This window comes from Rhipicephalus microplus, chromosome X (assembly GCF_043290135.1).
Source record: "Rhipicephalus microplus isolate Deutch F79 chromosome X, USDA_Rmic, whole genome shotgun sequence".
NCBI lineage: Eukaryota > Metazoa > Arthropoda > Arachnida > Ixodida > Ixodidae > Rhipicephalus > Rhipicephalus microplus.
In genome coordinates this window covers 61686788-61710424 of record NC_134710.1, presented here as the reverse complement: position 1 = coordinate 61710424, position 23637 = coordinate 61686788, and the positions used below count along the sequence as shown (strand labels likewise).

General features: G+C 49.8%; 89 non-coding genes across 89 annotated transcripts; all 89 read right to left on the bottom strand.

Annotated features, from left to right (window-relative positions):
- Positions 1 to 134: 134 nt before the first annotated feature.
- TRNAI-AAU (transfer RNA isoleucine (anticodon AAU)) lies at positions 135 to 208 on the bottom strand. Its single transcript has one exon. It is a non-coding gene; the product is annotated as a tRNA-Ile (tRNA).
- A 137-nt stretch (positions 209 to 345) lies between these two features.
- Positions 346 to 419, bottom strand: TRNAI-AAU (transfer RNA isoleucine (anticodon AAU)). Its single transcript has one exon. It is a non-coding gene; the product is annotated as a tRNA-Ile (tRNA).
- A 137-nt stretch (positions 420 to 556) lies between these two features.
- Positions 557 to 630, bottom strand: TRNAI-AAU (transfer RNA isoleucine (anticodon AAU)). The gene has a single exon. It is a non-coding gene; the product is annotated as a tRNA-Ile (tRNA).
- Positions 631 to 766: 136 nt separating this feature from the next.
- TRNAI-AAU (transfer RNA isoleucine (anticodon AAU)) lies at positions 767 to 840 on the bottom strand. The gene has a single exon. It is a non-coding gene; the product is annotated as a tRNA-Ile (tRNA).
- Positions 841 to 976: 136 nt separating this feature from the next.
- On the bottom strand, positions 977 to 1050 carry TRNAI-AAU (transfer RNA isoleucine (anticodon AAU)). The gene has a single exon. It is a non-coding gene; the product is annotated as a tRNA-Ile (tRNA).
- Positions 1051 to 1397: 347 nt separating this feature from the next.
- Positions 1398 to 1472, bottom strand: TRNAI-AAU (transfer RNA isoleucine (anticodon AAU)). Its single transcript has one exon. It is a non-coding gene; the product is annotated as a tRNA-Ile (tRNA).
- A 137-nt stretch (positions 1473 to 1609) lies between these two features.
- TRNAN-AUU (transfer RNA asparagine (anticodon AUU)) lies at positions 1610 to 1683 on the bottom strand. The gene has a single exon. It is a non-coding gene; the product is annotated as a tRNA-Asn (tRNA).
- A 137-nt stretch (positions 1684 to 1820) lies between these two features.
- Positions 1821 to 1894, bottom strand: TRNAI-AAU (transfer RNA isoleucine (anticodon AAU)). Its single transcript has one exon. It is a non-coding gene; the product is annotated as a tRNA-Ile (tRNA).
- A 137-nt stretch (positions 1895 to 2031) lies between these two features.
- TRNAI-AAU (transfer RNA isoleucine (anticodon AAU)) lies at positions 2032 to 2105 on the bottom strand. Its single transcript has one exon. It is a non-coding gene; the product is annotated as a tRNA-Ile (tRNA).
- Positions 2106 to 2242: 137 nt separating this feature from the next.
- TRNAV-AAC (transfer RNA valine (anticodon AAC)) lies at positions 2243 to 2316 on the bottom strand. The gene has a single exon. It is a non-coding gene; the product is annotated as a tRNA-Val (tRNA).
- A 136-nt stretch (positions 2317 to 2452) lies between these two features.
- Positions 2453 to 2526, bottom strand: TRNAI-AAU (transfer RNA isoleucine (anticodon AAU)). The gene has a single exon. It is a non-coding gene; the product is annotated as a tRNA-Ile (tRNA).
- A 137-nt stretch (positions 2527 to 2663) lies between these two features.
- On the bottom strand, positions 2664 to 2737 carry TRNAI-AAU (transfer RNA isoleucine (anticodon AAU)). The gene has a single exon. It is a non-coding gene; the product is annotated as a tRNA-Ile (tRNA).
- A 137-nt stretch (positions 2738 to 2874) lies between these two features.
- TRNAI-AAU (transfer RNA isoleucine (anticodon AAU)) lies at positions 2875 to 2948 on the bottom strand. The gene has a single exon. It is a non-coding gene; the product is annotated as a tRNA-Ile (tRNA).
- Positions 2949 to 3084: 136 nt separating this feature from the next.
- Positions 3085 to 3158, bottom strand: TRNAI-AAU (transfer RNA isoleucine (anticodon AAU)). Its single transcript has one exon. It is a non-coding gene; the product is annotated as a tRNA-Ile (tRNA).
- Positions 3159 to 3295: 137 nt separating this feature from the next.
- On the bottom strand, positions 3296 to 3369 carry TRNAI-AAU (transfer RNA isoleucine (anticodon AAU)). The gene has a single exon. It is a non-coding gene; the product is annotated as a tRNA-Ile (tRNA).
- A 137-nt stretch (positions 3370 to 3506) lies between these two features.
- Positions 3507 to 3580, bottom strand: TRNAI-AAU (transfer RNA isoleucine (anticodon AAU)). The gene has a single exon. It is a non-coding gene; the product is annotated as a tRNA-Ile (tRNA).
- A 136-nt stretch (positions 3581 to 3716) lies between these two features.
- Positions 3717 to 3790, bottom strand: TRNAI-AAU (transfer RNA isoleucine (anticodon AAU)). Its single transcript has one exon. It is a non-coding gene; the product is annotated as a tRNA-Ile (tRNA).
- A 136-nt stretch (positions 3791 to 3926) lies between these two features.
- On the bottom strand, positions 3927 to 4000 carry TRNAI-AAU (transfer RNA isoleucine (anticodon AAU)). Its single transcript has one exon. It is a non-coding gene; the product is annotated as a tRNA-Ile (tRNA).
- A 137-nt stretch (positions 4001 to 4137) lies between these two features.
- Positions 4138 to 4211, bottom strand: TRNAI-AAU (transfer RNA isoleucine (anticodon AAU)). Its single transcript has one exon. It is a non-coding gene; the product is annotated as a tRNA-Ile (tRNA).
- Positions 4212 to 4348: 137 nt separating this feature from the next.
- TRNAI-AAU (transfer RNA isoleucine (anticodon AAU)) lies at positions 4349 to 4422 on the bottom strand. The gene has a single exon. It is a non-coding gene; the product is annotated as a tRNA-Ile (tRNA).
- A 136-nt stretch (positions 4423 to 4558) lies between these two features.
- TRNAI-AAU (transfer RNA isoleucine (anticodon AAU)) lies at positions 4559 to 4632 on the bottom strand. Its single transcript has one exon. It is a non-coding gene; the product is annotated as a tRNA-Ile (tRNA).
- A 136-nt stretch (positions 4633 to 4768) lies between these two features.
- On the bottom strand, positions 4769 to 4842 carry TRNAI-AAU (transfer RNA isoleucine (anticodon AAU)). The gene has a single exon. It is a non-coding gene; the product is annotated as a tRNA-Ile (tRNA).
- A 137-nt stretch (positions 4843 to 4979) lies between these two features.
- Positions 4980 to 5053, bottom strand: TRNAI-AAU (transfer RNA isoleucine (anticodon AAU)). Its single transcript has one exon. It is a non-coding gene; the product is annotated as a tRNA-Ile (tRNA).
- A 136-nt stretch (positions 5054 to 5189) lies between these two features.
- Positions 5190 to 5263, bottom strand: TRNAI-AAU (transfer RNA isoleucine (anticodon AAU)). Its single transcript has one exon. It is a non-coding gene; the product is annotated as a tRNA-Ile (tRNA).
- Positions 5264 to 5401: 138 nt separating this feature from the next.
- On the bottom strand, positions 5402 to 5475 carry TRNAI-AAU (transfer RNA isoleucine (anticodon AAU)). The gene has a single exon. It is a non-coding gene; the product is annotated as a tRNA-Ile (tRNA).
- Positions 5476 to 6033: 558 nt separating this feature from the next.
- TRNAI-AAU (transfer RNA isoleucine (anticodon AAU)) lies at positions 6034 to 6108 on the bottom strand. Its single transcript has one exon. It is a non-coding gene; the product is annotated as a tRNA-Ile (tRNA).
- Positions 6109 to 6455: 347 nt separating this feature from the next.
- TRNAI-AAU (transfer RNA isoleucine (anticodon AAU)) lies at positions 6456 to 6530 on the bottom strand. The gene has a single exon. It is a non-coding gene; the product is annotated as a tRNA-Ile (tRNA).
- Positions 6531 to 6667: 137 nt separating this feature from the next.
- TRNAN-AUU (transfer RNA asparagine (anticodon AUU)) lies at positions 6668 to 6741 on the bottom strand. Its single transcript has one exon. It is a non-coding gene; the product is annotated as a tRNA-Asn (tRNA).
- A 137-nt stretch (positions 6742 to 6878) lies between these two features.
- On the bottom strand, positions 6879 to 6952 carry TRNAI-AAU (transfer RNA isoleucine (anticodon AAU)). The gene has a single exon. It is a non-coding gene; the product is annotated as a tRNA-Ile (tRNA).
- Positions 6953 to 7089: 137 nt separating this feature from the next.
- On the bottom strand, positions 7090 to 7163 carry TRNAI-AAU (transfer RNA isoleucine (anticodon AAU)). Its single transcript has one exon. It is a non-coding gene; the product is annotated as a tRNA-Ile (tRNA).
- Positions 7164 to 7300: 137 nt separating this feature from the next.
- On the bottom strand, positions 7301 to 7374 carry TRNAV-AAC (transfer RNA valine (anticodon AAC)). Its single transcript has one exon. It is a non-coding gene; the product is annotated as a tRNA-Val (tRNA).
- A 136-nt stretch (positions 7375 to 7510) lies between these two features.
- TRNAI-AAU (transfer RNA isoleucine (anticodon AAU)) lies at positions 7511 to 7584 on the bottom strand. Its single transcript has one exon. It is a non-coding gene; the product is annotated as a tRNA-Ile (tRNA).
- A 137-nt stretch (positions 7585 to 7721) lies between these two features.
- Positions 7722 to 7795, bottom strand: TRNAI-AAU (transfer RNA isoleucine (anticodon AAU)). The gene has a single exon. It is a non-coding gene; the product is annotated as a tRNA-Ile (tRNA).
- A 137-nt stretch (positions 7796 to 7932) lies between these two features.
- Positions 7933 to 8006, bottom strand: TRNAI-AAU (transfer RNA isoleucine (anticodon AAU)). Its single transcript has one exon. It is a non-coding gene; the product is annotated as a tRNA-Ile (tRNA).
- Positions 8007 to 8142: 136 nt separating this feature from the next.
- Positions 8143 to 8216, bottom strand: TRNAI-AAU (transfer RNA isoleucine (anticodon AAU)). Its single transcript has one exon. It is a non-coding gene; the product is annotated as a tRNA-Ile (tRNA).
- A 137-nt stretch (positions 8217 to 8353) lies between these two features.
- Positions 8354 to 8427, bottom strand: TRNAI-AAU (transfer RNA isoleucine (anticodon AAU)). Its single transcript has one exon. It is a non-coding gene; the product is annotated as a tRNA-Ile (tRNA).
- Positions 8428 to 8564: 137 nt separating this feature from the next.
- TRNAI-AAU (transfer RNA isoleucine (anticodon AAU)) lies at positions 8565 to 8638 on the bottom strand. Its single transcript has one exon. It is a non-coding gene; the product is annotated as a tRNA-Ile (tRNA).
- A 136-nt stretch (positions 8639 to 8774) lies between these two features.
- TRNAI-AAU (transfer RNA isoleucine (anticodon AAU)) lies at positions 8775 to 8848 on the bottom strand. Its single transcript has one exon. It is a non-coding gene; the product is annotated as a tRNA-Ile (tRNA).
- Positions 8849 to 8984: 136 nt separating this feature from the next.
- On the bottom strand, positions 8985 to 9058 carry TRNAI-AAU (transfer RNA isoleucine (anticodon AAU)). Its single transcript has one exon. It is a non-coding gene; the product is annotated as a tRNA-Ile (tRNA).
- A 347-nt stretch (positions 9059 to 9405) lies between these two features.
- On the bottom strand, positions 9406 to 9479 carry TRNAI-AAU (transfer RNA isoleucine (anticodon AAU)). Its single transcript has one exon. It is a non-coding gene; the product is annotated as a tRNA-Ile (tRNA).
- Positions 9480 to 9615: 136 nt separating this feature from the next.
- Positions 9616 to 9689, bottom strand: TRNAI-AAU (transfer RNA isoleucine (anticodon AAU)). Its single transcript has one exon. It is a non-coding gene; the product is annotated as a tRNA-Ile (tRNA).
- A 137-nt stretch (positions 9690 to 9826) lies between these two features.
- Positions 9827 to 9900, bottom strand: TRNAN-AUU (transfer RNA asparagine (anticodon AUU)). The gene has a single exon. It is a non-coding gene; the product is annotated as a tRNA-Asn (tRNA).
- A 137-nt stretch (positions 9901 to 10037) lies between these two features.
- On the bottom strand, positions 10038 to 10111 carry TRNAI-AAU (transfer RNA isoleucine (anticodon AAU)). The gene has a single exon. It is a non-coding gene; the product is annotated as a tRNA-Ile (tRNA).
- A 136-nt stretch (positions 10112 to 10247) lies between these two features.
- On the bottom strand, positions 10248 to 10321 carry TRNAI-AAU (transfer RNA isoleucine (anticodon AAU)). Its single transcript has one exon. It is a non-coding gene; the product is annotated as a tRNA-Ile (tRNA).
- A 137-nt stretch (positions 10322 to 10458) lies between these two features.
- On the bottom strand, positions 10459 to 10532 carry TRNAI-AAU (transfer RNA isoleucine (anticodon AAU)). The gene has a single exon. It is a non-coding gene; the product is annotated as a tRNA-Ile (tRNA).
- Positions 10533 to 10670: 138 nt separating this feature from the next.
- TRNAI-AAU (transfer RNA isoleucine (anticodon AAU)) lies at positions 10671 to 10744 on the bottom strand. Its single transcript has one exon. It is a non-coding gene; the product is annotated as a tRNA-Ile (tRNA).
- Positions 10745 to 11092: 348 nt separating this feature from the next.
- On the bottom strand, positions 11093 to 11166 carry TRNAI-AAU (transfer RNA isoleucine (anticodon AAU)). The gene has a single exon. It is a non-coding gene; the product is annotated as a tRNA-Ile (tRNA).
- Positions 11167 to 11513: 347 nt separating this feature from the next.
- Positions 11514 to 11587, bottom strand: TRNAI-AAU (transfer RNA isoleucine (anticodon AAU)). Its single transcript has one exon. It is a non-coding gene; the product is annotated as a tRNA-Ile (tRNA).
- Positions 11588 to 11723: 136 nt separating this feature from the next.
- Positions 11724 to 11797, bottom strand: TRNAI-AAU (transfer RNA isoleucine (anticodon AAU)). The gene has a single exon. It is a non-coding gene; the product is annotated as a tRNA-Ile (tRNA).
- A 137-nt stretch (positions 11798 to 11934) lies between these two features.
- Positions 11935 to 12008, bottom strand: TRNAI-AAU (transfer RNA isoleucine (anticodon AAU)). Its single transcript has one exon. It is a non-coding gene; the product is annotated as a tRNA-Ile (tRNA).
- A 348-nt stretch (positions 12009 to 12356) lies between these two features.
- TRNAN-AUU (transfer RNA asparagine (anticodon AUU)) lies at positions 12357 to 12430 on the bottom strand. The gene has a single exon. It is a non-coding gene; the product is annotated as a tRNA-Asn (tRNA).
- A 137-nt stretch (positions 12431 to 12567) lies between these two features.
- Positions 12568 to 12641, bottom strand: TRNAI-AAU (transfer RNA isoleucine (anticodon AAU)). The gene has a single exon. It is a non-coding gene; the product is annotated as a tRNA-Ile (tRNA).
- A 136-nt stretch (positions 12642 to 12777) lies between these two features.
- TRNAI-AAU (transfer RNA isoleucine (anticodon AAU)) lies at positions 12778 to 12851 on the bottom strand. The gene has a single exon. It is a non-coding gene; the product is annotated as a tRNA-Ile (tRNA).
- A 137-nt stretch (positions 12852 to 12988) lies between these two features.
- On the bottom strand, positions 12989 to 13062 carry TRNAI-AAU (transfer RNA isoleucine (anticodon AAU)). Its single transcript has one exon. It is a non-coding gene; the product is annotated as a tRNA-Ile (tRNA).
- Positions 13063 to 13410: 348 nt separating this feature from the next.
- On the bottom strand, positions 13411 to 13483 carry TRNAN-AUU (transfer RNA asparagine (anticodon AUU)). The gene has a single exon. It is a non-coding gene; the product is annotated as a tRNA-Asn (tRNA).
- A 138-nt stretch (positions 13484 to 13621) lies between these two features.
- Positions 13622 to 13695, bottom strand: TRNAI-AAU (transfer RNA isoleucine (anticodon AAU)). Its single transcript has one exon. It is a non-coding gene; the product is annotated as a tRNA-Ile (tRNA).
- A 137-nt stretch (positions 13696 to 13832) lies between these two features.
- TRNAI-AAU (transfer RNA isoleucine (anticodon AAU)) lies at positions 13833 to 13906 on the bottom strand. The gene has a single exon. It is a non-coding gene; the product is annotated as a tRNA-Ile (tRNA).
- A 136-nt stretch (positions 13907 to 14042) lies between these two features.
- TRNAI-AAU (transfer RNA isoleucine (anticodon AAU)) lies at positions 14043 to 14116 on the bottom strand. Its single transcript has one exon. It is a non-coding gene; the product is annotated as a tRNA-Ile (tRNA).
- Positions 14117 to 14252: 136 nt separating this feature from the next.
- On the bottom strand, positions 14253 to 14326 carry TRNAI-AAU (transfer RNA isoleucine (anticodon AAU)). The gene has a single exon. It is a non-coding gene; the product is annotated as a tRNA-Ile (tRNA).
- A 137-nt stretch (positions 14327 to 14463) lies between these two features.
- Positions 14464 to 14537, bottom strand: TRNAI-AAU (transfer RNA isoleucine (anticodon AAU)). The gene has a single exon. It is a non-coding gene; the product is annotated as a tRNA-Ile (tRNA).
- Positions 14538 to 14885: 348 nt separating this feature from the next.
- Positions 14886 to 14959, bottom strand: TRNAI-AAU (transfer RNA isoleucine (anticodon AAU)). The gene has a single exon. It is a non-coding gene; the product is annotated as a tRNA-Ile (tRNA).
- A 136-nt stretch (positions 14960 to 15095) lies between these two features.
- On the bottom strand, positions 15096 to 15169 carry TRNAI-AAU (transfer RNA isoleucine (anticodon AAU)). Its single transcript has one exon. It is a non-coding gene; the product is annotated as a tRNA-Ile (tRNA).
- A 136-nt stretch (positions 15170 to 15305) lies between these two features.
- Positions 15306 to 15379, bottom strand: TRNAI-AAU (transfer RNA isoleucine (anticodon AAU)). Its single transcript has one exon. It is a non-coding gene; the product is annotated as a tRNA-Ile (tRNA).
- A 137-nt stretch (positions 15380 to 15516) lies between these two features.
- On the bottom strand, positions 15517 to 15590 carry TRNAI-AAU (transfer RNA isoleucine (anticodon AAU)). The gene has a single exon. It is a non-coding gene; the product is annotated as a tRNA-Ile (tRNA).
- A 348-nt stretch (positions 15591 to 15938) lies between these two features.
- Positions 15939 to 16012, bottom strand: TRNAN-AUU (transfer RNA asparagine (anticodon AUU)). The gene has a single exon. It is a non-coding gene; the product is annotated as a tRNA-Asn (tRNA).
- A 137-nt stretch (positions 16013 to 16149) lies between these two features.
- TRNAI-AAU (transfer RNA isoleucine (anticodon AAU)) lies at positions 16150 to 16223 on the bottom strand. The gene has a single exon. It is a non-coding gene; the product is annotated as a tRNA-Ile (tRNA).
- A 348-nt stretch (positions 16224 to 16571) lies between these two features.
- Positions 16572 to 16645, bottom strand: TRNAI-AAU (transfer RNA isoleucine (anticodon AAU)). Its single transcript has one exon. It is a non-coding gene; the product is annotated as a tRNA-Ile (tRNA).
- A 346-nt stretch (positions 16646 to 16991) lies between these two features.
- Positions 16992 to 17065, bottom strand: TRNAI-AAU (transfer RNA isoleucine (anticodon AAU)). The gene has a single exon. It is a non-coding gene; the product is annotated as a tRNA-Ile (tRNA).
- A 768-nt stretch (positions 17066 to 17833) lies between these two features.
- TRNAI-AAU (transfer RNA isoleucine (anticodon AAU)) lies at positions 17834 to 17907 on the bottom strand. The gene has a single exon. It is a non-coding gene; the product is annotated as a tRNA-Ile (tRNA).
- A 137-nt stretch (positions 17908 to 18044) lies between these two features.
- TRNAI-AAU (transfer RNA isoleucine (anticodon AAU)) lies at positions 18045 to 18118 on the bottom strand. Its single transcript has one exon. It is a non-coding gene; the product is annotated as a tRNA-Ile (tRNA).
- Positions 18119 to 18254: 136 nt separating this feature from the next.
- On the bottom strand, positions 18255 to 18328 carry TRNAI-AAU (transfer RNA isoleucine (anticodon AAU)). The gene has a single exon. It is a non-coding gene; the product is annotated as a tRNA-Ile (tRNA).
- A 136-nt stretch (positions 18329 to 18464) lies between these two features.
- On the bottom strand, positions 18465 to 18538 carry TRNAI-AAU (transfer RNA isoleucine (anticodon AAU)). Its single transcript has one exon. It is a non-coding gene; the product is annotated as a tRNA-Ile (tRNA).
- A 559-nt stretch (positions 18539 to 19097) lies between these two features.
- On the bottom strand, positions 19098 to 19171 carry TRNAI-AAU (transfer RNA isoleucine (anticodon AAU)). Its single transcript has one exon. It is a non-coding gene; the product is annotated as a tRNA-Ile (tRNA).
- Positions 19172 to 19308: 137 nt separating this feature from the next.
- TRNAI-AAU (transfer RNA isoleucine (anticodon AAU)) lies at positions 19309 to 19381 on the bottom strand. Its single transcript has one exon. It is a non-coding gene; the product is annotated as a tRNA-Ile (tRNA).
- Positions 19382 to 19519: 138 nt separating this feature from the next.
- On the bottom strand, positions 19520 to 19593 carry TRNAI-AAU (transfer RNA isoleucine (anticodon AAU)). The gene has a single exon. It is a non-coding gene; the product is annotated as a tRNA-Ile (tRNA).
- A 346-nt stretch (positions 19594 to 19939) lies between these two features.
- Positions 19940 to 20013, bottom strand: TRNAI-AAU (transfer RNA isoleucine (anticodon AAU)). Its single transcript has one exon. It is a non-coding gene; the product is annotated as a tRNA-Ile (tRNA).
- Positions 20014 to 20359: 346 nt separating this feature from the next.
- Positions 20360 to 20433, bottom strand: TRNAI-AAU (transfer RNA isoleucine (anticodon AAU)). Its single transcript has one exon. It is a non-coding gene; the product is annotated as a tRNA-Ile (tRNA).
- Positions 20434 to 20781: 348 nt separating this feature from the next.
- On the bottom strand, positions 20782 to 20855 carry TRNAI-AAU (transfer RNA isoleucine (anticodon AAU)). The gene has a single exon. It is a non-coding gene; the product is annotated as a tRNA-Ile (tRNA).
- A 137-nt stretch (positions 20856 to 20992) lies between these two features.
- Positions 20993 to 21066, bottom strand: TRNAI-AAU (transfer RNA isoleucine (anticodon AAU)). The gene has a single exon. It is a non-coding gene; the product is annotated as a tRNA-Ile (tRNA).
- A 136-nt stretch (positions 21067 to 21202) lies between these two features.
- On the bottom strand, positions 21203 to 21276 carry TRNAI-AAU (transfer RNA isoleucine (anticodon AAU)). Its single transcript has one exon. It is a non-coding gene; the product is annotated as a tRNA-Ile (tRNA).
- Positions 21277 to 21412: 136 nt separating this feature from the next.
- On the bottom strand, positions 21413 to 21486 carry TRNAI-AAU (transfer RNA isoleucine (anticodon AAU)). Its single transcript has one exon. It is a non-coding gene; the product is annotated as a tRNA-Ile (tRNA).
- A 559-nt stretch (positions 21487 to 22045) lies between these two features.
- Positions 22046 to 22119, bottom strand: TRNAI-AAU (transfer RNA isoleucine (anticodon AAU)). The gene has a single exon. It is a non-coding gene; the product is annotated as a tRNA-Ile (tRNA).
- A 137-nt stretch (positions 22120 to 22256) lies between these two features.
- On the bottom strand, positions 22257 to 22329 carry TRNAI-AAU (transfer RNA isoleucine (anticodon AAU)). Its single transcript has one exon. It is a non-coding gene; the product is annotated as a tRNA-Ile (tRNA).
- Positions 22330 to 22467: 138 nt separating this feature from the next.
- Positions 22468 to 22541, bottom strand: TRNAI-AAU (transfer RNA isoleucine (anticodon AAU)). Its single transcript has one exon. It is a non-coding gene; the product is annotated as a tRNA-Ile (tRNA).
- A 135-nt stretch (positions 22542 to 22676) lies between these two features.
- Positions 22677 to 22750, bottom strand: TRNAI-AAU (transfer RNA isoleucine (anticodon AAU)). Its single transcript has one exon. It is a non-coding gene; the product is annotated as a tRNA-Ile (tRNA).
- A 137-nt stretch (positions 22751 to 22887) lies between these two features.
- Positions 22888 to 22961, bottom strand: TRNAI-AAU (transfer RNA isoleucine (anticodon AAU)). The gene has a single exon. It is a non-coding gene; the product is annotated as a tRNA-Ile (tRNA).
- A 137-nt stretch (positions 22962 to 23098) lies between these two features.
- Positions 23099 to 23172, bottom strand: TRNAI-AAU (transfer RNA isoleucine (anticodon AAU)). The gene has a single exon. It is a non-coding gene; the product is annotated as a tRNA-Ile (tRNA).
- A 137-nt stretch (positions 23173 to 23309) lies between these two features.
- TRNAI-AAU (transfer RNA isoleucine (anticodon AAU)) lies at positions 23310 to 23383 on the bottom strand. The gene has a single exon. It is a non-coding gene; the product is annotated as a tRNA-Ile (tRNA).
- A 137-nt stretch (positions 23384 to 23520) lies between these two features.
- On the bottom strand, positions 23521 to 23594 carry TRNAI-AAU (transfer RNA isoleucine (anticodon AAU)). Its single transcript has one exon. It is a non-coding gene; the product is annotated as a tRNA-Ile (tRNA).
- Between the last annotated feature and the right edge of the window lie 43 nt (positions 23595 to 23637).

The following is a 23637-nucleotide window of genomic DNA, read 5'->3' as shown; positions in this document are numbered from 1 at the left end:
GTAGCGAGTGCGGCTTCTAACACTGGGCTTACGCCTTCCGTACACATTCGGTCATCATCAATAAATTGGTCTTTAAATTGTCTAGCTACACACCCGACACCAGGTGACGGCCAGTAGAACACAATAAAAAGTACTGTCCTGCGCAGGGATCGAACCTACTACCTTCGCGTTATTAGCACGACGCTATAACCGACTGAGCTAACAGGCCGGAGTAGCGAGCGCGGCTTCTAACACTGGGCATACATCTTCGGTACACATTCGGTCATCATCAATAAATTGGTCTTTAAATTGTCTAGATACACACCCGACACCAGGTGACGGCCAGTAGAACACAATAAAAAATACTGGCCTGCACAGGGATCGAACCTAAGACCTTCGCGTTATTAGCACGACGCTCTAACCGACTGAGCTAGCAGGCCGCAGTAGCGAGTGCGGCTTCTAACACTGGGCATACGCCTTCGGTACACATTCGGTCATCATCAATAAATTGGTCTTTAAAATGTCTAGCTGCACACCCGACACCAGGTGACGGCCAGTAGAACACAATAAAAAGTACTGGCCTGCTCAGGGATCTAACCTACGACCTTCGCGTTATTAGCACGACGCTCTAACCGACTGAGCTAGTAGGCCGGAGTAGCGAGTGCGGCTTCTAACACTGGGCATACGCCTCGGTACACATTCGGTCATCATCAATAAATTGGTCTTTAAATTGTCTAGCGACACACCTGACAACACGTGACGGCCAGTAGAACACAATAAAAAGTACTGGCCTGCAGGGGGATCGAACCTACGACCTTCGCGTTATTAGCACGACGCTCTAACCGACTGAGCTAGCAGGCCGGAGTTGCCAGTGCGGCTTCTAACACTGGGCATACGCCTTCGGTACACATTCGGTCATCATCAATAAATTGGTCTTTAAAAATTCTCGCTACACACCCGACACCAGGTGACGGAAAGTAGAACACAATAAATGTACTGGCCTGCGCAGGCATCGAACCTAAGACTTTCGCGTTATTAGCACGATGCTCTAACCGACTGAGCTAGCAGGCCGCAGTAGCGAGTGCGGCTTCTAACACTGGGCATACGCCTTCCGTACACATTCGGTCATCATCAATAAATTGGTCTTTAAATTGTCTAGCTACACACCCGACACCAGGTGACGGCCAGTAGAACACAATAAAAAGTACTGTCCTGCGCAGGGATCGAACCTACTACCTTCGCGTTATTAGCACGACGGTATAACCGACTGAGCTAACAGGCCGGAGTAGCGAGCGCGGCTTCTAACACTGGGCATACATCTTCGGTACACATTCGGTCATCATCAATAAATTGATCTTTAAATTATCTAGCTACACACCCGACACCAGGTGACGGCCAGTAGAACACAATTAAAAGTACTGTCCTGCGCAGGGATCGAACCTACGACCTTGGCGTTATTAGCACGACGCTCTAACCGACTGAGCTATCAGGCAGGAGTAGCGAGTGTGGCTTCTAACACTGGGCTTACGCCTTCGGTACACATTCGGTCACCATCAATAAATTGGTCTTTAAATTGTCTATCTACACACCTGACACCAGGTGACGGCCAGTAGAACACAATAAAAAGTACTGTCCTGCGCAGGGATCGAACCTACGACCTTGGCGTTAATAGCACGACGCTCTAACCGACTGAGCTATCAGGCCGGAGTAGCGAGTGCGGCTTCTAACACTGGGCTTACGCCTTCGGTACACATTCGGTCATCATCAATATATTGGTCTTTAAATTGTCTAGCTACACACCCGACACCGCGTGACGGCCAGTGGAACACAATAAAAAGTACTGTCCTGCGCAGGAATCGAACCCACTACCTTCGCGTTATTAGCACGACGCTCTAACCGACTGAGCTATCAGGCCGGAGTAGCGAGTGCAGCTTCTAACACTGGGCATACATCTTCGGTACACATTCGGTCATCATCAATAAATTGGTCTTTAAATTGTCTAGCTACACACCCGACACCAGGTGACGGCCAGTAGAACACAATAAAAAGTACTGTCCTGCGCAGAGATCGAACCTACGACCTTCGCGTTATTAGCACGACGCTCTAACCGACTGAGCTATCAGGCCGGAGTAGCGAGTGCGGCTTCTAACACTGGGGTTACGCCTTCGGTACACATTCGGTCATCATCAATAGATTGGTCCTTAAATTGTCTAGCTTCACACCCGACACCAGGTGACGGCCAGTAGAACATAATAAAAAATACTGGCCTGCGCAGGGATCGAACCTACGACCTTCGCGTTGTTAGCACGACGCTCTAACCGACTGAGTTATCAGGCCGGAGTAGCGAGTGCAGCTTCTAACACTGGGCTTAAGCCTTCGGTACACATTCGATCATCATCATAAATTGGTCTTTAAATTGTCTAGCTACACACCCGACACCAGGTGACGGCCAGTAGAACACAATAAAAAATACTGGCCTGCGCAGGGATCGAACCTAATACCTTCGCGTTATTAGCACGACGCTCTAACCGACTGAGCTAGCAGGCCGCAGTAGCGAATGTGGCTTCTAACACTGGGCATACGCCTTCCGAACACATTCAGTCATCATCAATAAATTGGTCTTTAAATTGTCTAGCTACACACCCGACACCAGGTGACGGCCAGTAGAACACAATAAAAAGTACTGGCCTGCGCAGGGATCGAACCTACGACCTTCGCGTTATTAGCACGACGCTCTGACCGACTGAGCTAGCAGGCCGGAGTAGCGACTGCGGCTTCTAACACTGGGCATACACCTTCGGTACACATTCGGTCATCATCAATAAATTGGTCTTTAAATTGTCTAGCTACACACGCGTTACCAGGTGACGGCCAGTAGAAAACATTAAAAATTACTGGCCTGCGCAGGGATTTAACCTACGACCTTCGGGTTATTAGCACGACGCTCTAACCGACTGAGCTAGAAGGCCGGAGTAGCGAGTGCGGCTTCTAACACTGGGCATACGCCTCGGTACACATTAGGTCATGATCAATAAATTGGTCTTTAAATTGTCTAGCGACACACCTGACACCACGTGACGGCCAGTAGAACACAATAAAAAGTACTGGCCTGCGCGGGGATCGAACCTACTACCTTCGCGTTATTAGCACGACGCTATAACCGACTGAGCTAACAGGCCGGAGTAGCGAGCGCGGCTTCTAACACTGGGCATACATCTTCGGTACACATTCGGTCATCATCAATAAATTGGTCTTTAAATTGTCTAGATACACACCCGACACCAGGTGACGGCCAGTAGAACACAATAAAAAATACTGGCCTGCGCAGGGATCGAACCTAAGACCTTCGCGTTATTAGCACGACGCTCTAACCGACTGAGCTAGCAGGCCGCAGTAGCGAGTGCGGCTTCTAACACTGGGCATACGCCTTCGGTACACATTCGGTCATCATCAATAAATTGGTCTTTAAAATGGCTAGCTGCACACCCGACACCAGGTGACGGCCAGTAGAACACAATAAAAAGTACTGGCCTGCGCAGGGATCTAACCTACGACCTTCGCGTTATTAGCACGACGCTCTAACCGACTGAGCTAGAAGGCCGGAGTAGCGAGTGCGGCTTCTAACACTGGGCATACGCCTCGGTACACATTCGGTCATCATCAATAAATTGGTCTTTAAATTGTCTAGCGACACACCTGACACCACGTGACGGCCAGTAGAACACAACAAAAAGTACTGGCCTGCGGGGGGATCGAACCTACGACCTTCGCGTTATTAGCACGACGCTCTAACCGACTGAGCTAGCAGGCCGGAGTTGCCAGTGCGGCTTCTAACACTGGGCATACGCCTTCGGTACACATTCGGTGATCATCAATAAATTGGTCTTTGAAAATTCTCGCTACACACCCGACACCAGGTGACGGCCAGTAGAACACAATAAATGTACTGGCCTGCGCAGGCATCGAACCTAAGACTTTCGTGTTATTAGCACGATGCTCTAACCGACTGAGCTAGCAGGCCGCAGTAGCGAGTGCGGCTTCTAACACTGGGCATACGCCTTCCGTACACATTCGGTCATCATCAATAAATTGATCTTTAAATTGTCTAGCTGAACACCCGACACCAGGTGACGGCCAGTAGAACACAATAAAAAGTACTGGCCTGCGCAGGGATCGAACCTAAGACCTTCGCGTTATTAGCACAACGCTCTAACCGACTGAGCTAGCAGGCCGCAGTAGCGAGTGCGGCTTCTAACACTGGGCATACGCCTTCGGTACACATTCGGTCATCATCAATAAATTGGTCTTTAAAATGTCTAGCTGCACACCCGACACCAGGTGACGGCCAGTAGAACACAATAAAAAGTACTGGCCTGCGCAGGGATCTAACCTACGACCTTCGCGTTATTAGCACGACGCTCTAACCGACTGAGCTAGAAGGCCGGAGTAGCGAGTGCGGCTTCTAACACTGGGCATACGCCTCGGTACACATTCGGTCATCATCAATAAATTGGTCTTTAAATTGTCTAGCGACACACCTGACACCACGTGACGGCCAGTAGAACACAATAAAAAGTACTGGCCTGCGGGGGGATCGAACCTACGACCTTTGCGTTATTAGCACGACGCTCTAACCGACTGAGCTATCAGGCCGGAGTAGCGAGTGCGGCTTCTAACACTGGGCATACGCCTCGCTACACATTCGGTCATCATCAATATATTGGTCTTTAAATTGTCTAGCTACACACCCGACACCACGTGACGGCCAGTAGAACACAATAAAAAGTACTGTCCTGCGCAGGAATCGAACCTACTACCTTCGCGTTATTAGCACGACGCTCTAACCGACTGAGCTAACAGGCCGGAGTAGCGAGTGCGGCTTCTAACACTGGGCTTACGCCTTCGGTACACATTCGGTCATCATCAATATATTGGTCTTTAAATTGTCTAGCTACACACCCGACACCACGTGACGGCCAGTAGAACACAATAAAAAGTACTGTCCTGCGCAGGAATCGAACCTACTACCTTCGCGTTATTAGCACGACGCTCTAACCGACTGAGCTAACAGGCCGGAGTAGCGAGCGCGGCTTCTAACACTGGGCATACATCTTCGGTACACATTCGGTCATCATCAATAAATTGGTCTTTAAAAATTCTCGCTGCACACCCGACACCAGGTGACGGCCAGTAGAACACAAAAAATGTACTGGCCTGCGCAGGCATCGAACCTAAGACTTTCGCGTTATTAGCACGACGCTCTAACTGACTGAGCTAGCAGGCCGCAGTAGCGAGTGCGGCTTCTAACACTGGGCATACGCCTTCCGTACACATTCGGTCATCATCAATAAATTGGTCTTTAAATTGTCTAGCTACACACCCGACACCAGGTGACGGCCAGTAGAACACAATAAAAAAATGCTGGCCTGCGCAGGGATCGAACCTAAGACCTTCGCGTTATTAGCACGACGCTCTAACCGACTGAGCTAGCAGGCCGCAGTGGCGAGTGCGGCTTCTAACACTGGGCATACGCCTTCCGAACACATTCGGTCATCATCAATAAATTGGTCTTTAAATTGTCTAGCTACACACACGACACCAGGTGACGGCCAGTAGAACACAATAAAAAGTACTGTCCTGCGCAAGGATCGAACCCACTACCTTCGCGTTATTAGCACGACGCTCTAACTGACTGAGCTAACAGGCCGGAGTAGCGAGCGCGGCTTCTAACACTGGGCATACACCTTCCGTACACATTCGGTCATCATCAATAAATTGGTCTTTAAATTGTCTAGCTACACACCCGACACCAGGTGACGGCCAGTAGAACACAATAAAAAGTACTGTCCTGCGCAGGGATCGAACCTACTACCTTCGCGTTATTAGCACGACGGTATAACCGACTGAGCTAACAGGCCGGAGTAGCGAGCGCGGCTTCTAACACTGGGCATACATCTTCGGTACACATTCGGTCATCATCAATAAATTGATCTTTAAATTATCTAGCTACACACCCGACACCAGGTGACGGCCAGTAGAACACAATTAAAAGTACTGTCCTGCGCAGGGATCGAACCTACGACCTTGGCGTTATTAGCACGACGCTCTAACCGACTGAGCTATCAGGCAGGAGTAGCGAGTGTGGCTTCTAACACTGGGCTTACGCCTTCGGTACACATTCGGTCACCATCAATAAATTGGTCTTTAAATTGTCTAGCTACACACCCGACACCAGGTGACGGCCAGTAGAACACAATAAAAAGTACTGTCCTGCGCAGGGATCGAACCTACTACCTTCGCGTTATTAGCACGACGGTATAACCGACTGAGCTAACAGGCCGGAGTAGCGAGCGCGGCTTCTAACACTGGGCATACATCTTCGGTACACATTCGGTCATCATCAATAAATTGATCTTTAAATTATCTAGCTACACACCCGACACCAGGTGACGGCCAGTAGAACACAATTAAAAGTACTGTCCTGCGCAGGGATCGAACCTACGACCTTGGCGTTATTAGCACGACGCTCTAACCGACTGAGCTATCAGGCAGGAGTAGCGAGTGTGGCTTCTAACACTGGGCTTACGCCTTCGGTACACATTCGGTCACCATCAATAAATTGGTCTTTAAATTGTCTATCTACACACCTGACACCAGGTGACGGCCAGTAGAACACAATAAAAAGTACTGTCCTGCGCAGGGATCGAACCTACGACCTTGGCGGTAATAGCACGACGCTCTAACCGACTGAGCTATCAGGCCGGAGTAGCGAGTGCGGCTTCTAACACTGGGCTTACGCCTTCGGTACACATTCGGTCATCATCAATATATTGGTCTTTAAATTGTCTAGCTACACACCCGACACCGCGTGACGGCCAGTAGAACACAATAAAAAGTACTGTCCTGCGCAGGAATCGAACCCACTACCTTCGCGTTATTAGCACGACGCTCTAACCGACTGAGCTATCAGGCCGGAGTAGCGAGTGCAGCTTCTAACACTGGGCATACATCTTCGGTACACATTCGGTCATCATCAATAAATTGGTCTTTAAATTGTCTAGCTACACACCCGACACCAGGTGACGGCCAGTAGAACACAATAAAAAGTACTGTCCTGCGCAGAGATCGAACCTACGACCTTCGCGTTATTAGCACGACGCTCTAACCGACTGAGCTATCAGGCCGGAGTAGCGAGTGCGGCTTCTAACACTGGGGTTACGCCTTCGGTACACATTCGGTCATCATCAATAGATTGGTCCTTAAATTGTCTAGCTTCACACCCGACACCAGGTGACGGCCAGTAGAACATAATAAAAAATACTGGCCTGCGCAGGGATCGAACCTACGACCTTCGCGTTGTTAGCACGACGCTCTAACCGACTGAGTTATCAGGCCGGAGTAGCGAGTGCAGCTTCTAACACTGGGCTTAAGCCTTCGGTACACATTCGATCATCATCATAAATTGGTCTTTAAATTGTCTAGCTACACACCCGACACCAGGTGACGGCCAGTAGAACACAATAAAAAATACTGGCCTGCGCAGGGATCGAACCTAATACCTTCGCGTTATTAGCACGACGCTCTAACCGACTGAGCTAGCAGGCCGCAGTAGCGAATGTGGCTTCTAACACTGGGCATACGCCTTCCGAACACATTCAGTCATCATCAATAAATTGGTCTTTAAATTGTCTAGCTACACACCCGACACCAGGTGACGGCCAGTAGAACACAATAAAAAGTACTGGCCTGCGCAGGGATCGAACCTACGACCTTCGCGTTATTAGCACGACGCTCTGACCGACTGAGCTAGCAGGCCGGAGTAGCGACTGCGGCTTCTAACACTGGGCATACACCTTCGGTACACATTCGGTCATCATCAATAAATTGGTCTTTAAATTGTCTAGCTACACACGCGTTACCAGGTGACGGCCAGTAGAAAACATTAAAAATTACTGGCCTGCGCAGGGATTTAACCTACGACCTTCGGGTTATTAGCACGACGCTCTAACCGACTGAGCTAGAAGGCCGGAGTAGCGAGTGCGGCTTCTAACACTGGGCATACGCCTCGGTACACATTAGGTCATGATCAATAAATTGGTCTTTAAATTGTCTAGCGACACACCTGACACCACGTGACGGCCAGTAGAACACAATAAAAAGTACTGGCCTGCGCGGGGATCGAACCTACTACCTTCGCGTTATTAGCACGACGCTATAACCGACTGAGCTAACAGGCCGGAGTAGCGAGCGCGGCTTCTAACACTGGGCATACATCTTCGGTACACATTCGGTCATCATCAATAAATTGGTCTTTAAATTGTCTAGATACACACCCGACACCAGGTGACGGCCAGTAGAACACAATAAAAAATACTGGCCTGCGCAGGGATCGAACCTAAGACCTTCGCGTTATTAGCACGACGCTCTAACCGACTGAGCTAGCAGGCCGCAGTAGCGAGTGCGGCTTCTAACACTGGGCATACGCCTTCGGTACACATTCGGTCATCATCAATAAATTGGTCTTTAAAATGGCTAGCTGCACACCCGACACCAGGTGACGGCCAGTAGAACACAATAAAAAGTACTGGCCTGCGCAGGGATCTAACCTACGACCTTCGCGTTATTAGCACGACGCTCTAACCGACTGAGCTAGAAGGCCGGAGTAGCGAGTGCGGCTTCTAACACTGGGCATACGCCTCGGTACACATTCGGTCATCATCAATAAATTGGTCTTTAAATTGTCTAGCGACACACCTGACACCACGTGACGGCCAGTAGAACACAACAAAAAGTACTGGCCTGCGGGGGGATCGAACCTACGACCTTCGCGTTATTAGCACGACGCTCTAACCGACTGAGCTAGCAGGCCGGAGTTGCCAGTGCGGCTTCTAACACTGGGCATACGCCTTCGGTACACATTCGGTGATCATCAATAAATTGGTCTTTGAAAATTCTCGCTACACACCCGACACCAGGTGACGGCCAGTAGAACACAATAAATGTACTGGCCTGCGCAGGCATCGAACCTAAGACTTTCGTGTTATTAGCACGATGCTCTAACCGACTGAGCTAGCAGGCCGCAGTAGCGAGTGCGGCTTCTAACACTGGGCATACGCCTTCCGTACACATTCGGTCATCATCAATAAATTGATCTTTAAATTGTCTAGCTGAACACCCGACACCAGGTGACGGCCAGTAGAACACAATAAAAAATACTGGCCTGCGCAGGGATCAAACCTACGACCTCCGCGTTATTTGCACGACGCTGCAACTTACTGAGCTAGCAGGCTGCAGTAGCGAGCGAGGCTTCTAACACTGGGCATACGCCTGGGTACACATTAGGTCATCATCAATAAATTGGTCTTTAAATTGTCTAGCGACACACCTGACACCACGTGACGGCCAGTAGAACACAATAAAAAGTACTGGCCTGCGCGGGGATCGAACCTACGACCTTCGCGTTATTAGCACGACGCTCTAACCGACTGAGCTAGCAGGCCGGAGTTGCCAGAGCAGCTTCTAACAATGGGCATACGCCTTCGGTACACATTCGGTCATCATCAATAAATTGGTCTTTAAAAATTCTCGCTGCACACCCGACACCAGGTGACGGCCAGTAGAACACAAAAAATGTACTGGCCTGCGCAGGCATCGAACCTAAGACTTTCGCGTTATTAGCACGACGCTCTAACTGACTGAGCTAGCAGGCCGCAGTAGCGAGTGCGGCTTCTAACACTGGGCATACATCTTCAGTACACATTCGGTCATCATCAATAAATTGGTCTTTAAATTGTCTAGCTACACACCCGAGACCAGGTGACGGCCAGTAGAACACAACAAAAAGTACTGTCCTGCGCAGGGATCGAACCTACGACCTTGGCGTTAATAGCACGACGCTCTAACCGACTGAGCTATCAGGGCGGAGTAGCGAGTGCGGCTTCTAACACTGGGCTTACGCCTTCGGTACACATTCGGTCATCATCAATATATTGGTCTTTAAATTGTCTAGCTACACACCCGACACCACGTGACGGCCAGTAGAACACAATAAAAAGTACTGTCCTGCGCAGGAATCGAACCTACTACCTTCGCGTTATTAGCACGACGCTCTAACCGACTGAGCTAACAGGCCGGAGTAGCGAGCGCGGCTTCTAACACTGGGCATACATCTTCGGTACACATTCGGTCATCATCAATAAATTGGTCTTTAAAAATTCTCGCTGCACACCCGACACCAGGTGACGGCCAGTAGAACACAAAAAATGTACTGGCCTGCGCAGGCATCGAACCTAAGACTTTCGCGTTATTAGCACGACGCTCTAACTGACTGAGCTAGCAGGCCGCAGTAGCGAGTGCGGCTTCTAACACTGGGCATACGCCTTCCGTACACATTCGGTCATCATCAATAAATTGGTCTTTAAATTGTCTAGCTACACACCCGACACCAGGTGACGGCCAGTAGAACACAATAAAAAGTACTGTCCTGCGCAGGGATCGAACCTACTACCTTCGCGTTATTAGCACGACGCTCTAACCGACTGAGCTAGCAGGCCGCAGTAGCGAGTGCGGCTTCTAACACTGGGCATACGCCTTCCGTACACATTCGGTCATCATCAATAAATTGGTCTTTTAATTGTCTTGCTACACACCCGACACCAGGTGACGGCCAGTAGAACACAATAAAAAAATACTGGCCTGCGCAGGGATCGAACCTAAGACCTTCGCGTTATTAGCACGACGCTCTAACCGACTGAGCTAGCAGGCCGCAGTGGCGAGTGCGGCTTCTAACACTGGGCATACGCCTTCCGAACACATTCGGTCATCATCAATAAATTGGTCTTTAAATTGTCTAGCTACACACACGACACCAGGTGACGGCCAGTAGAACACAATAAAAAGTACTGTCCTGCGCAAGGATCGAACCCACTACCTTCGCGTTATTAGCACGACGCTCTAACTGACTGAGCTAACAGGCCGGAGTAGCGAGCGCGGCTTCTAACACTGGGCATACACCTTCGGTACACATTCGGTCATCATCATTAAATTGGTCTTTAAATTGTCTAGATACACACCCGACACCAGGTGATGGCCAGTAGAACACAATAAAAAATACTGGCCTGCGCAGGGATCGAACCTAAGACCTTCGCGTTATTAGCACGATGCTCTAACCGACTGAGCTAGCAGGCCGCAGTAGCGAGTTCGGCTTCTAACACTGGGAATACGCCTTCCGTACACATTCGGTCATCATCAATAAATTGGTCTTTAAATTGTCTAGCTGAACACCCGACACCAGGTGACGGCCAGTAGAACACAATAAAAAATACTGGCCTGCGCAGGGATCAAACCTACGACCTTCGCGTTATTTGCACGACGCTGCAACTTACTGAGCTAGCAGGCTGCAGTAGCGAGCGAGGCTTCTAACACTGGGCATACGCCTGGGTACACATTAGGTCATCATCAATAAATTGGTCTTTAAATTGTCTAGCGACACACCTGACACCACGTGACGGCCAGTAGAACACAATAAAAAGTACTGGCCTGCGCGGGGATTGAACCTACGACCTTCGCGTTATTAGCACGACGCTCTAACCGACTGAGCTAGCAGGCCGGAGTTGCCAGAGCGGCTTCTAACAATGGGCATACGCCTTCGGTACACATTCGGTCATCATCAATAAATTGGTCTTTAAAAATTCTCGCTGCACACCCGACACCAGGTGACGGCCAGTAGAACACAAAAAATGTACTGGCCTGCGCAGGCATCGAACCTAAGACTTTCGCGTTATTAGCACGACGCTCTAACTGACTGAGCTAGCAGGCCGCAGTAGCGAGTGCGGCTTCTAACACTGGGCATACGCCTTCCGTACACATTCGGTCATCATCAATAAATTGGTCTTTAAATTGTCTAGCTACACACCCGACACCAGGTGACGGCCAGTAGAACACAATAAAAAGTACTGTCCTGCGCAGGGATCGAACCTACTACCTTCGCGTTATTAGCACGACGCTCTAACCGACAGAGCTAGCAGGCTGCAGTAGCGAGTGCGGCTTCTAACACTGGGCATACGCCTTCCGTACACATTCGGTCATCATCAATAAATTGGTCTTTTAATTGTCTTGCTACACACCCGACACCAGGTGACGGCCAGTAGAACACAATAAAAAGTACTGTCCAGCGCAGGGATCGAACCTACTACCTTCGCGTTATTAGCACGACGCTATAACCGACTGAGCTAACAGGCCGGAGTAGCGAGCGCGGCTTCTAACACTGGGCATACATCTTCGGTACACATTCGGTCATCATCAATAAATTGGTCTTTAAATTGTCTAGCTACACACCCGAGACCAGGTGACGGCCAGTAGAACACAACAAAAAGTACTGTCCTGCGCAGGGATCGAACCTACGACCTTGGCGTTAATAGCACGACGCTCTAACCGACTGAGCTATCAGGCCGGAGTAGCGAGTGCGGCTTCTAACACTGGGCTTACGCCTTCGGTACACATTCGGTCATCATCAATATATTGGTCTTTAAATTGTCTAGCTACACACCCGACACCACGTGACGGCCAGTAGAACACAATAAAAAGTACTGTCCTGCGCAGGAATCGAACCTACTACCTTCGCGTTATTAGCACGACGCTCTAACCGACTGAGCTAACAGGCCGGAGTAGCGAGCGCGGCTTCTAACACTGGGCATACATCTTCGGTACACATTCGGTCATCATCAATAAATTGGTCTTTAAAAATTCTCGCTGCACACCCGACACCAGGTGACGGCCAGTAGAACACAAAAAATGTACTGGCCTGCGCAGGCATCGAACCTAAGACTTTCGCGTTATTAGCACGACGCTCTAACTGACTGAGCTAGCAGGCCGCAGTACCGAGTGCGGCTTCTAACACTGGGCATACGCCTTCCGTACACATTCGGTCATCATCAATAAATTGGTCTTTAAATTGTCTAGCTACACACCCGACACCAGGTGACGGCCAGTAGAACACATTAAAAAGTACTGTCCTGCGCAGGGATCGAACCTACTACCATCGCGTTATTAGCACGACGCTCTAACCGACTGAGCTAGCAGGCCGCAGTAGCGAGTGCGGCTTCTAACACTGGGCATACGCCTTCCGTACACATTCGGTCATCATCAATAAATTGGTCTTTTAATTGTCTTGCTACACACCCGACACCAGGTGACGGCCAGTAGAACACAATAAAAAGTACTGTCCAGCGCAGGGATCGAACCTACTACCTTCGCGTTATTAGCACGACGCTATAACCGACTGAGCTAACAGGCCGGAGTAGCGAGCGCGGCTTCTAACACTGGGCATACATCTTCGGTACACATTCGGTCATCCTCTATAAATTGGTCTTTAAATTGTTTAGCTACACACCCGAGACCAGGTGACGGCCAGTAGAACACAACAAAAAGTACTGTTCTGCGCAGGGATCGAACCTACGACCTTGGCGTTAATAGCACGACGCTCTAACCGACTGAGCTATCAGGCCGGAGTAGCGAGTGCGGCTTCTAACACTGGGCTTACGCCTTCGGTACACATTCGGTCATCATCAATATATTGGTCTTTAAATTGTCTAGCTACACACCCGACACCACGTGACGGCCAGTAGAACACAATAAAAAGTACTGTCCTGCGCAGGAATCGAACCTACTACCTTCGCGTTATTAGCACGACGCTCTAACCGACTGAGCTAACAGGCCGGAGTAGCGAGCGCGGCTTCTAACACTGGGCATACATCTTCGGTACACATTCGGTCATCATCAATAAATTGGTCTTTAAATTGTCTAGCTACACACGCGTTACCAGGTGACGGCCAGTAGAAAACATTAAAAATTACTGGCCTGCGCAGGGATTTAACCTACGACCTTCGGGTTATTAGCACGACGCTCTAACCGACTGAGCTAGAAGGCCGGAGTAGCGAGTGCGGCTTCTAACACTGGGCATACGCCTCGGTACACATTAGGTCATGATCAATAAATTGGTCTTTAAATTGTCTAGCGACACACCTGACACCACGTGACGGCCAGTAGAACACAATAAAAAGTACTGGCCTGCGCGGGGATCGAACCTACGACCTTCGCGTTATTAGCACGACGCTCTAACCGACTGAGCTAGCAGGCCGGAGTTGCCAGAGCGGCTTCTAACAATGGGCATACGCCTTCGGTACACATTCGGTCATCATCAATAAATTGGTCTTTAAAAATTCTCGCTGCACACCCGACACCAGGTGACGGCCAGTAGAACAGAAAAAATGTACTGGCCTGCGCAGGCATCGAACCTAAGACTTTCGCGTTATTAGCACGACGCTCTAACTGACTGAGCTAGCAGGCCGCAGTAGCGAGTGCGTCTTCTAACACTGGGCATACGCCTTCCGTACACATTCGGTCATCATCAATAAATTGGTCTCTAAATTGTCTAGCTACACACCCGACACCAGGTGACGGCCAGTAGAACACAATAAAAAGTACTGTCCTGCGCAGGGATCGAACCTACTACCTTCGCGTTATTAGCACGACGCTCTAACCGACTGAGCTAGCAGGCCGCAGTAGCGAGTGCGGCTTCTAACACTGGGCATACGCCTTCCGTACACATTCGGTCATCATCAATAAATTGGTCTTTTAATTGTCTTGCTACACACCCGACACCAGGTGACGGCCAGTAGAACACAATAAAAAGTACTGTCCAGCGCAGGGATCGAACCTACTACCTTCGCGTTATTAGCACGACGCTATAACCGACTGAGCTAACAGGCCGGAGTAGCGAGCGCGGCTTCTAACACTGGGCATACATCTTCGGTACACATTCGGTCATCATCAATAAATTGGTCTTTAAATTGTCTAGCTACACACGCGTTACCAGGTGACGGCCAGTAGAACACAATAAAAATTACTGGCCTGCGCAGGGATTTAACCTACGACCTTCGGGTTATTAGCACGACGCTCTAACCGACTGAGCTAGAAGGCCGGAGTAGCGAGTGCGGCTTCTAACACTGGGCATACGCCTCGGTACACATTAGGTCATCATCAATAAATTGGTCTTTAAATTGTCTAGCGACACACCTGACACCACGTGACGGCCAGTAGAACACAATAAAAAGTACTGGCCTGCGCGGGGATCGAACCTACGACCTTCGCGTTATTAGCACGACGCTCTAACCGACTGAGCTAGCAGGCCGGAGTTGCCAGAGCGGCTTCTAACAATGGGCATACGCCTTCGGTACACATTCGGTCATCATCAATAAATTGGTCTTTAAAAATTCTCGCTGCACACCCGACACCAGGTGACGGCCAGTAGAACACAAAAAATGTACTGGCCTGCGCAGGCATCGAACCTAAGACTTTCGCGTTATTAGCACGACGCTCTAACTGACTGAGCTAGCAGGCCGCAGTAGCGAGTGCGGCTTCTAACACTGGGCATACGCCTTCCGTACACATTCGGTCATCATCAATAAATTGGTCTTTAAATTGTCTAGCTACACACCCGACACCAGGTGACGGCCAGTAGAACACAATAAAAAGTACTGTCCTGCGCAGGGATCGAACCTACAACCTTCGCGTTATTAGCACGACGCTCTAACCGACTGAGCTAGCAGGCCGCAGTAGCGAGTGCGGCTTCTAACACTGGGCATACGCCTTCCGTACACATTCGGTCATCATCAATAAATTGATCTTTTAATTGTCTTGCTACACACCCGACACCAGGTGACGGCCAGTAGAACACAATAAAAAGTACTGTCCAGCGCAGGGATCAAACCTACTACCTTCGCGTTATTAGCACGACGCTATAACCGACTGAGCTAACAGGCCGGAGTAGCGAGCGCGGCTTCTAACACTGGGCATACATCTTCGGTACACATTCGGTCATCATCAATAAATTGGTCTTTAAATTGTCTAGATACACACCCGAGACCAGGTGACGGCCAGTAGAACACAACAAAAAGTACTGTCCTGCGCAGGGATCGAACCTACGACCTTGGCGTTAATAGCACGACGCTCTAACCGACTGAGCTATCAGGCCAGAGTAGCGAGTGCGGCTTCTAACACTGGGCTTACGCCTTCGGTACACATTCGGTCATCATCAATATATTGGTCTTTAAATTGTCTAGCTACACACCCGACACCACGTGACGGCCAGTAGAACACAATAAAAAACACTGTCCTGCGCAGGAATCGAACCTACTACCTTCGCGTTATTAGCACGACGCTCTAATCGACTGAGCTAACAGGCCGGAGTAGCGAGCGCGGCTTCTAACACTGGGCATACATCTTCGGTACACATTCGGTCATCATCAATAAATTGGTCTTTGAATTGTCTAGCTACACACCCGACACCAGGTGAGGGCCAGTAGAACACAATAAAAAGTACTGTACAGCGCAGAGATCGAACGTACGACCTTCGCGTTATTAGCACGACGCTCTAACCGACTGAGCTATCAGGCCGGAGTAGCGAGTGCGGCTTCTAACACTGGGCTTACGCCTTCGGTACAAATTCCGTCATCATCAATAAATTGGTCCTTAAATTGTCTAGCTACACACCCGACACCAGGTGACGGCCAGTAGAACATAATAAAAAATACTGGCCTGCGCAGGGATCGAACCTACGACCTTCGCGTTATTAGCACGACGCTCTAACCGACTGAGTTATCAGGCCGGAGTAGCGAGTGAAGCTTCTAACACTGGGCTTACGCCTTCGGTACACATTCGATCATCATCATAAATTGGTCTTTAAATGGTCTAGCTACACACGCGTTACCAGGTGACGGCCAGTAGAACACAATAAAAATTACTGGCCTGCGCAGGGATTTAACCTACGACCTTCGGGTTATTAGCACGACGCTCTAACCGACAGAGCTAGAAGGCCGGAGTAGCGAGTGCGGCTTCTAACAATGGGCATACGCCTTCGGTACACATTCGGTCATCATCAATAAATTGGTCTTTAAAAATTCTCGCTACACACCCGACACCAGGTGACGGCCAGTAGAACACAATAAATGTACTGGCCTGCGCAGGCATCGAACCTAAGACTTTCGCGTTATTAGCACGATGCTCTAACCGACTGAGCTAGCAGGCCGCAGTAGCGAGTGCGGCTTCTAACACTGGGCATACGCCTTCCGTACACATTCGGTCATCATCAATAAATTGGTCTTTAAATTGTCTAGCTGAACACCCGACACCAGGTGACGGCCAGTAGGACACAATAAAAAATACTGGCCTGCGCAGGGATCAAACCTACGACCTTCGCGTTATTTGCACGACGCTGCAACTTACTGAGCTAGCAGGCTGCAGTAGCGAGCGAGGCTTCTAACACTGGGCATACGCCTGGGTACACATTGGGTCATCATCAATAAATTGGTCTTTAAATTGTCTAGCTGAACACCCGACACCAGGTGACGGCCAGTAGAACACAAAAGATGTACTGGCCTGCGCAGGCATCGAACCTAAGACTTTCGCGTTATTAGCACGTCGCTCTAACTGACTGAGCTAGCAGGCCGCAGTAGCGAGTGCGGCTTCTAACACTGGGCATACGCCTTCCGTACACATTCGGTCATCATCAATAAATTGGTCTTTAAATTGTCTAGCTACACACCCGACACCAGGTGACGGCCAGTAGAACACAATAAAAAGTACTGTCCAGCGCAGGGATCGAACCTACTACCTTCGCGTTATTAGCACGACGCTATAACCGACTGAGCTAACAGGCCGGAGTAGCGAGCGCGGCTTCTAACACTGGGCTTACGCCTTCGGTACACATTCGGTCATCATCAATATATTGGTCTTTAAATTGTCTAGCTACACACCCAACACCGCGTGACGGCCAGTAGAACACAATAAAAAGTACTGTCCTGCGCAGGAATCGAACCTACTACCTTCGCGTTATTAGCACGACGCTCTAACCGACTGAGCTAACAGGCCGGAGTAGCGAGCGCGGCTTCTAACACTGGGCATACATCTTCGGTACACATTCGGTCATCATCAATAAATTGGTCTTTAAATTGTCTAGCTACGCACCCGACACCAGGTGACGGCCAGTAGAACACAATAAAAAATACTGGCCTGCGCAGGGACCGAACCTAAGACCTTCGCGTTATTAGCACGACGCTCTAACCGACTGAGCTAGCAGGCCGCAGTAGCGAGTGCGGCTTCTAACACTGGGCATACGCCTCGGTACACATTAGGTCATCATCAATAAATTGGTCTTTAAATTGTCTAGCGACACACCTGACACCACGTGACGGCCAGTAGAACACAATAAAAAGTACTCGCCTGCGCGGGGATCGAACCTACGACCTTCGCGTTATTAGCACGACGCTCTAACCGACTGAGCTAGCAGGCCGGAGTTGCCAGAGCGGCTTCTAACAATGGGCATACGCCTTCGGTACACATTCGGTCATCATCAATAAATTGGTCTTTAAAAATTCTCGCTGCACACCCGACACCAGGTGACGGCCAGTAGAACACAAAAGATGTACTGGCCTGCGCAGGCATCGAACCTAAGACTTTCGCGTTATTAGCACGACGCTCTAACTGACTGAGCTAGCAGGCCGCAGTAGCGAGTGCGGCTTCTAACACTGGGCATACGCCTTCCGTACACATTCGGTCATCATCAATAAATTGGTCTTTAAATTGTCTAGCTACACACCCGACACCAGGTGACGGCCAGTAGAACACAATAAAAAGTACTGTCCAGCGCAGGGATCGAACCTACTACCTTCGCGTTATTAGCACGACGCTATAACCGACTGAGCTAAGAGGCCGGAGTAGCGAGCGCGGCTTCTAACACTGGGCATACATCTTCGGTACACATTCGGTCATCATCAATAAATTGGTCTTTAAATTGTCTAGCTACACACCCGAGACCAGGTGACGGCCAGTAGAACACAACAAAAAGTACTGTCCAACGCAGGGATCGAACCTACGACCTTGGCGTTAATAGCACGACGCTCTAACCGACTGCGCTATCAGGCCGGAGTAGCGAGTGCGGCTTCTAACACTGGGCTTACGCCTTCGGTACACATTCGGTCATCATCAATATATTGGTGTTTAAATTGTCTAGCTACACACCCGACACCACGTGACGGCCAGTCGAACACAATAAAAAGTACTGTCCTGCGCAGGAATCGAACCTACTACCTTCGCGTTATTAGCACGACGCTATAACCGACTGAGCTAACAGGCCGGAGTAGCGAGCGCGGCTTCTAACACTGGGCATACATCTTCGGTACACATTCGGTCATCATCAATAAATTGGTCTTTGAATTGTCTAGCTACACACCCGACACCAGGTGAGGGCCAGTAGAACACAATAAAAAGTACTGTACTGCGCAGAGATCGAACCTACGACCTTCGCGTTATTAGCACGACGCTCTAACCGACTGAGCTATCAGGCCGGAGTAGCGAGTGCGGCTTCTAACACTGGGCTTACGCCTTCGGTACAAATTCCGTCATCATCAATAAATTGGTCCTTAAATTGTCTAGCTACACACCCGACACCAGGTGACGGCCAGTAGAACATAATAAAAAATACTGGCCTGCGCAGGGATCGAACCTACGACCTTCGCGTTATTAGCACGACGCTCTAACCGACTGAGTTATCAGGCCGGAGTAGCGAGTGAAGCTTCTAACACTGGGCTTACGCCTTCGGTACACATTCGATCATCATCATAAATTGGTCTTTAAATGGTCTAGCTACACACGCGTTACCAGGTGACGGCCAGTAGAACACAATAAAAATTACTGGCCTGCGCAGGGATTTAACCTACGACCTTCGGGTTATTAGCACGACGCTCTAACCGACAGAGCTAGAAGGCCGGAGTAGCGAGTGCGGCTTCTAACAATGGGCATACGCCTTCGGTACACATTCGGTCATCATCAATAAATTGGTCTTTAAAAATTCTCGCTACACACCCGACACCAGGTGACGGCCAGTAGAACACAATAAATGTACTGGCCTGCGCAGGCATCGAACCTAAGACTTTCGCGTTATTAGCACGATGCTCTAACCGACTGAGCTAGCAGGCCGCAGTAGCGAGTGCGGCTTCTAACACTGGGCATACGCCTTCCGTACACATTCGGTCATCATCAATAAATTGGTCTTTAAATTGTCTAGCTGAACACCCGACACCAGGTGACGGCCAGTAGGACACAATAAAAAATACTGGCCTGCGCAGGGATCAAACCTACGACCTTCGCGTTATTTGCACGACGCTGCAACTTACTGAGCTAGCAGGCTGCAGTAGCGAGCGAGGCTTCTAACACTGGGCATACGCCTGGGTACACATTGGGTCATCATCAATAAATTGGTCTTTAAATTGTCTAGCTGAACACCCGACACCAGGTGACGGCCAGTAGAACACAAAAGATGTACTGGCCTGCGCAGGCATCGAACCTAAGACTTTCGCGTTATTAGCACGACGCTCTAACTGACTGAGCTAGCAGGCCGCAGTAGCGAGTGCGGCTTCTAACACTGGGCATACGCCTTCCGTACACATTCGGTCATCATCAATAAATTGGTCTTTAAATTGTCTAGCTACACACCCGACACCAGGTGACGGCCAGTAGAACACAATAAAAAGTACTGTCCAGCGCAGGGATCGAACCTACTACCTTCGCGTTATTAGCACGATGCTATAACCGACTGAGCTAACAGGCCGGAGTAGCGAGCGCGGCTTCTAACACTGGGCTTACGCCTTCGGTACACATTCGGTCATCATCAATATATTGGTCTTTAAATTGTCTAGCTACACACCCAACACCGCGTGACGGCCAGTAGAACACAATAAAAAGTACTGTCCTGCGCAGGAATCGAACCTACTACCTTCGCGTTATTAGCACGACGCTCTAACCGACTGAGCTAACAGGCCGGAGTAGCGAGCGCGGCTTCTAACACTGGGCATACATCTTCGGTACACATTCGGTCATCATCAATAAATTGGTCTTTAAATTGTCTAGCTACGCACCCGACACCAGGTGACGGCCAGTAGAACACAATAAAAAATACTGGCCTGCGCAGGGACCGAACCTAAGACCTTCGCGTTATTAGCACGACGCTCTAACCGACTGAGCTAGCAGGCCGCAGTAGCGAGTGCGGCTTCTAACACTGGGCATACGCCTCGGTACACATTAGGTCATCATCAATGAATTGGTCTTTAAATTGTCTAGCGACACACCTGACACCACGTGACGGCCAGTAGAACACAATAAAAAGTTCTCGCCTGCGCGGGGATCGAACCTACGACCTTCGCGTTATTAGCACGACGCTCTAACCGACTGAGCTAGCAGGCCGGAGTTGCCAGAGCGGCTTCTAACAATGGGCATACGCCTTCGGTACACATTCGGTCATCATCAATAAATTGGTCTTTAAAAATTCTCGCTGCACACCCGACACCAGGTGACGGCCAGTAGAACACAAAAGATGTACTGGCCTGCGCAGGCATCGAACCTAAGACTTTCGCGTTATTAGCACGACGCTCTAACTGACTGAGCTAGCAGGCCGCAGTAGCGAGTGCGGCTTCTAACACTGGGCATACGCCTTCCGTACACATTCGGTCATCATCAATAAATTGGTCTTTAAATTGTCTAGCTACACACCCGACACCAGGTGACGGCCAGTAGAACACAATAAAAAGTACTGTCCAGCGCAGGGATCGAACCTACTACCTTCGCGTTATTAGCACGACGCTATAACCGACTGAGCTAAGAGGCCGGAGTAGCGAGCGCGGCTTCTAACACTGGGCATACATCTTCGGTACACATTCGGTCATCATCAATAAATTGGTCTTTAAATTGTCTAGCTACACACCCGAGACCAGGTGACGGCCAGTAGAACACAACAAAAAGTACTGTCCTGCGCAGGGATCGAACCTACGACCTTGGCGTTAATAGCACGACGCTCTAACCGACTGCGCTATCAGGCCGGAGTAGCGAGTGCGGCTTCTAACACTGGGCTTACGCCTTCGGTACACATTCGGTCATCATCAATATATTGGTCTTTAAATTGTCTAGCTACACACCCGACACCACGTGACGGCCAGTCGAACACAATAAAAAGTACTGTCCTGCGCAGGAATCGAACCTACTACCTTCGCGTTATTAGCACGACGCTATAACCGACTGAGCTAACAGGCCGGAGTAGCGAGCGCGGCTTCTAACACTGGGCATACATCTTCGGTACACATTCGGTCATCATCAATAAATTGGTCTTTGAATTGTCTAGCTACACACCCGACACCAGGTGAGGGCCAGTAGAACACAATAAAAAGTACTGTACTGCGCAGAGATCGAACCTACGACCTTCGCGTTATTAGCACGACGCTCTAACCGACTGAGCTATCAGGCCGGAGTAGCGAGTGCGGCTTCTAACACTGGGCTTACGCCTTCGGTACACATTCGGTCATCATCAATAAATTGGTCCTTAAATTGTCTAGCTACACACCCGACACCAGGTGACGGCCAGTAGAACATAATAAAAAATACTGGCCTGCGCAGGGATCGAACCTACGACCTTCGCGTTATTAGCACGACGCTCTAACCGACTGAGTTATCAGGCCGGAATAGCGAGTGAAGCTTCTAACACTGGGCTTACGCCTTCGGTACACATTCGATCATCATCATAAATTGGTCTTTAAATTGTCTGGCTACACACCCGACACCAGGTGACGGCCAGTAGAACACAATAAAAATACTGGCCTGCGCAGGGATCGAACCTAAGACCTTCGCGTTATTAGCACGACGCTCTAACCGACTGAGCTAGCAGGCCGCAGTGGCGAGTGCGGCTTCTAACACTGGGCATACGCCTTCCGAACACATTCGGTCATCATCAATAAATTGGTCTTCAAATTGTCTAGCTACACACCCGACACCAGGTGACGGCCAGTAGAACACAATAAAAAGTACTGCCCTGCACAGGGATCGAACCTACGACCTTCGCGTTATTAGCACGACGCTCTGACCGACTGAGCTAGCAGGCCGGAGTAGCGACTGCGGCTTCTAACACTGGGCATACACCTTCGGTACACATCCGGTCATCATCAATAAATTGGTCTTTAAATTGTCTAGCTACACACACGACACCAGGTGACGGCCAGTAGAACACAATAAAAAGTACTGTCCTGCGCAAGGATCGAACCTACTACCTTCGCGTTATTAGCACGACGCTCTAACCGACTGAGCTAACAGGCCGGAGTAGCGAGCGCGGCTTCTAACACTGGGCATACACTTTCGGTACACATTCGGTCATCATCATTAAATTGGTCTTTAAATTGTCTAGATACACACCCGACACCAGGTGACGGCCAGTAGAACACAATAAAAAATACTCGCCTGCGCAGGGATTGAACCTAAGACCTTCGCGTCATTAGCACGACGCTCTAACCGACTGAGCTAGCAGGCCGCAGTAGCGAGTGCGGCTTCTAACACTGGGCATACGCCTTCGGTACACATTCGGTCATCATCAATAAAATGGTCTTTAAAATGTCTAGCTGCACACCCGACACCAGGTGACGGCCAGTAGAACACAATAAAAAGTACTGGCCTGCGCAGGGATCTAACCTACGACCTTCGCGTTATTAGCACGACGCTCTAACCGACTGAGCTAGAAGGCCGGAGTAGCGAGTGCGGCTTCTAACACTGGGCATACGCCTCGGT